A 6,000-nucleotide genomic window follows, 5' to 3' on the forward strand; every position below is an offset into this window, starting at 1 on the left:
TTGGCCTACGTTGACTTCAGTAACACGAAACTTTACAAACAACACCAGAAGTGCTATTCGGACAACATATTTCGATTTCAGACCTTTGGGTTGTCAGGGGAACGAGTTTGGCCTACGTTGACTTCTGTAACACGAAACTTTACAAACAACACCAGAAGTGCCATTCAGACAACATATTTAAATTTCAGACCTCTAGGTTGTCGGGGGAAGGAGTTTGGCCTACGTTGACTTCTGTAACACGAAACTTTACAAACAACACCAGAAGTGCCATTCAGACAACATATTTAAATTTCAGACCTCTGGGTTGTCGGGGGAAGGAGTTTGGCCTACGTTGACTTCAGTAGCACGAAACTTTACAAACAACACCAGAAGTGCAATTTGGACAACATATTTCGATTTCAGACTTATGGGATGTCGGGGGAAGGAGTTTGGCCTACGTTGACTTCAGTAATACGAAACTTTACAAACCACACCAGAAGTGCCATTCGGACAACATATTTAAATTTCAGACCTCTAGGTTGTCGGGGGAAGGAGTTTGGCCTACGTTGACTTCAGTAACACGAAACTTTACAAACAACACCAGAAGTGCCATTCGGACAACATATTTAAATATTCAGACCTCTTGGTTGTCGGGGGAAGGAGTTTTGCCTACGTTGACTTCTGTGGCACGAAACTTTACAGGCAACCTCAGATGTGCTATCCGGACAACATATTTCGATTTCAGACCTCTAGGTTGTCGGGGGAAGGAGTTTGGCCTACGTTGACTTCAGTAACACGAAACTTTACAAACAACACCAGAAGTGCCATTCAGACAACATATTTAAATTTCAGACCTCTAGGTTGTCGGGGGAAGGAGTTTGGCCTACGTTGACTTCTGTAACACGAAACTTTACAAACAACACCAGAAGTTCCATTCAGACAACATATTTAAATTTCAGACCTCTAGGTTGTCAGGGGGAAGGAGTTTGGCCTACGTTGACTTCTGTAACACGAAACTTTACAAACAACACCAGAAGAATCATTCGGACAACATATTACGATTTCAGACCTCTAGGTTGTCGGGGGAAGGAGTTTGGCCTATGTTGACTTCTATGGCACGAAACTTTACAGGCAACCTCAAATGTGCTATCCGGACAACATATTTCGATTTCAGACCTTTGGGTTGTCGGGGGAAGGAGTTTGGCCTACGTTGACTTCAGTAACACGAAACTTTACAAACAACACCAGAAGTGCTGTTTGGACAACATATTACGATTTCAGACCTCTGGGATGTTGGGGGAAGGAGTTTGGCCTACGTTGACTTCTGTAACACGAAACTTTACAAACAACACCAGAAGTGCCATTCAGACAACATATTTAAATTTCAGACCTCTAGGTTGTCGGGGGAAGGAGTTTGGCCTACGTTGTTTTCTGTGGCACGAAACTTTACAAACAACACCAGAAGTGTCATTCAGACAACATATTTTAAATTTCAGACCTCTAGGTTGTCGGGGGAAGGAGTTTGGCCTACGTTGACTTCAGTAACACGAAACTTTACAAACAACACCAGAAGTGCCATTCGGACAACATATTTCGATTTCAGACCTTTGGGTTGTCGGGGGAAGGAGTTTGGCCTACGTTGACTTCTGTAACACGAAACTTTACAAACAACACCAGAAGTGCCATTCGGACAACATATTTAAATTTCAGACCTCTAGGTTGTCGGGGGGAAGGAGTTTGGCCTACGTTGACTTCTGTAACACGAAACTTTACAAACAACACCAGAAGAATCATTCGGACAACATATTACGATTTCAGACCTCTAGGTTGTCGGGGGAAGGAGTTTGGCCTATGTTGACTTCTATGGCCTGAAACTTTACAGGCAACCTCAAATGTGCTATCCGGACAACATATTTCGATTTCAGACCTTTGGGTTGTCGGGGGAAGGAGTTTGGCCTACGTTGACTTCAGTAACACGAAATTTTACAAACCACACCAGAAGTGCCATTCGGACAACATATTTACATTTCAGACCACTAGGTTGTCGGGGGAAGGAGTTTGGCCTACGTTGACTTCAGTAACACGAAACTTTACAAACAACACCAGAAGTGCTGTTTGGACAACATATTTAAATTTCAGACCTCTAGATTGTCGGGGGAAGGAGTTTGGCCTACGTTGACTTCTGTGGCACGAAACTTCACAGGCAACCTCAAATGTGCTATCCGGACAACATATTTCGATTTCAGACTTCTGGAATGTTGGGGGAAGGAGTTTGGCCTACATTAACTTTTGTGTCACAAAACTTTACAAACACCAGAAGTGCTATTCGGACAACATATTACGATTTCAGACCTCTGGGTTGTCGGCAGAAGGAGTTTGGCCTACGTTGACTTCAGTAACACGAAACTTTACAAACCACACCAGAAGTGCCATTCGGACAACATATTTAAATTTCAGACCTCTAGGTTATCGGGGGAAGGAGTTTGGCCTACGTTGACTTCTGTGGCACGAAACTTTACAGGCAACCTCAAATGTGCTATCCGGACAACATATTTCGATTTCAGACCTTTGGGTTGTCGGGGGAAGGAGTTTGGCCTACGTTGACTTCTGTAACATGAAACTTTACAAACAACACCAGAAGTGCCATTCAGCAACATATTTAAATTTCAGACCTCTAGGTTGTCGGGGGAAGGAGTTTGGCCTACGTTGACTTCAGTAACACGAAACTTTACAAACAACACCAGAAGTGTCATTCAGACAACATATTTTAATTTCAGACCTCTAGGTTGTCGGGGGAAGGAGTTTGGCCTACGTTGACTTCAGTGACACGAAACTTTACAAACAACACCAGAAGTGCCATTCGGACAACATATTTAAATTTCAGACCTCTAGGTTGTCGGGGGAAGGAGTTTGGCCTATGTTGACTTCTATGGCACGAAACTTTACAGGCAACCTCAAATGTGCTATCCGGACAACATATTTCGATTTCAGACCTCTGGGATGTTGGGGGAAGGAGTTTGGCCTACATTGACTTTTGTGTCACGAAACTTTACAAACAACACCAGAAGTGCCATTCGGACAACATATTACGATTTCAGACCTCTGGGTTGTCGGGGGAAGGAGTTTGGCCTACGTTGACTTCAGTAACACGAAACTTTACAAACCACACCAGAAGTGCCATTCGGACAACATATTTCGATTTCAGACCTTTGGGTTGTCAGGGGAACGAGTTTGGCCTACGTTGACTTCTGTAACACGAAACTTTACAAACAACACCAGAAGTGCCATTCAGACAACATATTTAAATTTCAGACCTCTAGGTTGTCGGGGGAAGGAGTTTGGCCTACGTTGACTTCAGTAACACGAAACTTTACAAACAACACCAGAAGTGCCATTCAGACAAAATATTTAAATTTCAGACCTCTGGGTTGTCGGGGGAAGGAGTTTGGCCTATGTTGACTTCTGTGGTACGAAACTTTACTGGCAACCTCAAATATGCTATCCGGACAACATATTACGATTTCAGACCTCTGGGATGTCGGGGAAAGGAGTTTGGCCTACGTTGACTTCAGTAACACAAAACTTTAAAAACCACACCAGAAGTGCCATTTGGACAACAAATTTCGATTTCAGACCTCTAGGTTGTCAGGGGAAGGAGTTTGGCCTACGTTGACTTCAGCAACATGAAACTTTACAAACAACACCAGAAGTGTCATTTGGACAACACATTACAATTTCAGACCTCTGGGATGTCGGGGGAAGGAGTTTGGCCTACGTTGACTTCTGTGGTACGAAACTTTACAAGCAACCTCAACTGTGCTATCCGGACAACATATTTCAATTTCAGACCTCTGGGTTGTCGGGGGAAGGAGTTTGGCCTACGTTGACTTCTGTGCTACGAAACTTTACGCACAACCTCAAATGTGCGATCCGGACAACATATTTCAATTTCAGACCTCTAGGTTGTCAGGGGTAGGAGTTTGGCGTACGTTGACTTCAGTAACACGAAACTTTTACAAACAACACCAGAAGTGCCATTTGGACAACATATTTCAATTTTAGACCTCTGGGTTGTCGGGGGAAGGAGTTTGGCCTACGTTGACTTCTGTTGTATGAAACTTTACAAGCAACCTCAAATGTGCTATCCAGACAACATATTTCAATTTCAGACCTCTGGGTTGTCGGGGCAAGGAGTTTGGCCTACGTTGACTTCTGTGTTATGAAACTTTACAGGCAACCTCAAATATGCTATCCGGACAACATATTTCAATTTCAGACCTCTAGGTTTTCAGGGGTAGGAGTTTGGCGTACATTGACTTTAGTAACACGAAACTTTTACAAACAACACCAGAAGTGCCATTTGGACAACATATTTCAATTTCAGACCTCTGGGTTGTCGGGGGAAGGAGTTTGGCCTACGTTGACTTCTGTAGTACGAAACTTTACAAGCAACCTCAAATGTGCTATCCGGACAACATATTTCAATTTCAGACCTCTGGGTTGTCGGGGGAAGGAGTTTGGCCTACGTTGACTTCTGTGGTACGAAACTTTACAAGCAACCTCAACTGTGCTATCCGGACAACATATTTCAATTTCAGACCTCTGGGATGTCGGGGGAAGGAGTTTGGCCTACGTTGACTTCTGTGGTACGAAACTTTACAAGCAACACCAGACGTGCTATTCGGACAACATATTACGATTTCAGACCTCTGGGTTGTCAGGGGAACGAGTTTGGCCTACGTTGACTTCTGTAACACGAAACTTTACAAACAACACCAGAAGTGCCATTCAGACAACATATTTAAATTTCAGACCTCTAGGTTGTCGGGGGAAGGAGTTTGGCCTACGTTGACTTCTGTAACACGAAACTTTACAAACAACACCAGAAGTGCCATTCAGACAACATATTTAAATTTCAGACCTCTGGGTTGTCGGGGGAAGGAGTTTGGCCTACGTTGACTTCAGTAGCACGAAACTTTAAAAACCACACCAGAAGTGCAATTTGGACAACATATTTCGATTTCAGACTTCTGGGATGTCGGGGGAAGGATGTTGGCCTACGTTGACTTCAGTAACACGAAACTTTAAAAACCACACCAGAAGTGCCATTTGGACAACAAATTTCGATTTCAGACCTCTAGGTTGTCAGGGGAAGGAGTTTGGCCTACGTTGACTTCTGTAACACGAAACTTTACAAACAACACCAGAAGTGTCATTCAGACAAAATATTTAAATTTCAGACCTCTGGGTTGTCGGGGGAAGGAGTTTGGCCTACGTTGACTTCTGTGGCACGAAACTTTACAGGCAACCTCAAATGTGCTATCCGGACAACATATTTCGATTTCAGACCTTTGGGTTGTCGGGGGAAGGAGTTTGGCCTACGTTGACTTCTGTAACACGAAACTTTACAAACAACACCAGAAGTGCCATTCAGCAACATATTTAAATTTCAGACCTCTAGGTTGTCGGGGGAAGGAGTTTGGCCTACGTTGACTTCAGTAACACGAAACTTTACAAACAACACCAGAAGTGTCATTCAGACAACATATTTTAATTTCAGACCTCTAGGTTGTCGGGGGAAGGAGTTTGGCCTACGTTGACTTCAGTGACACGAAACTTTACAAACAACACCAGAAGTGCTGTTTGGACAACATATTACGATTTCAGACCTCTAGGTTGTCGGGGGAAGGAGTTTGGCCTATGTTGACTTCTATGGCACGAAACTTTACAGGCAACCTCAAATGTGCTATCCGGACAACATATTACGATTTCAGACCTCTGGGATGTCGGGGAAAGGAGTTTGGCCTACGTTGACTTCAGTAACACGAAACTTTAAAAACCACACCAGAAGTGCCATTTGGACAAGAAATTTCGATTTCAGACCTCTAGGTTGTCAGGGGAAGGAGTTTGGCCTACGTTAACTTCAGCAACATGAAACTTTACAAACAACACCAGAAGTGTCATTTGGAGAACACATTACAATTTCAGACCTCTGGGATGTTGGGGGAAGGAGTTTGGCCT

This window comes from Astyanax mexicanus, chromosome 10 (assembly GCF_023375975.1).
Source record: "Astyanax mexicanus isolate ESR-SI-001 chromosome 10, AstMex3_surface, whole genome shotgun sequence".
NCBI lineage: Eukaryota > Metazoa > Chordata > Actinopteri > Characiformes > Acestrorhamphidae > Astyanax > Astyanax mexicanus.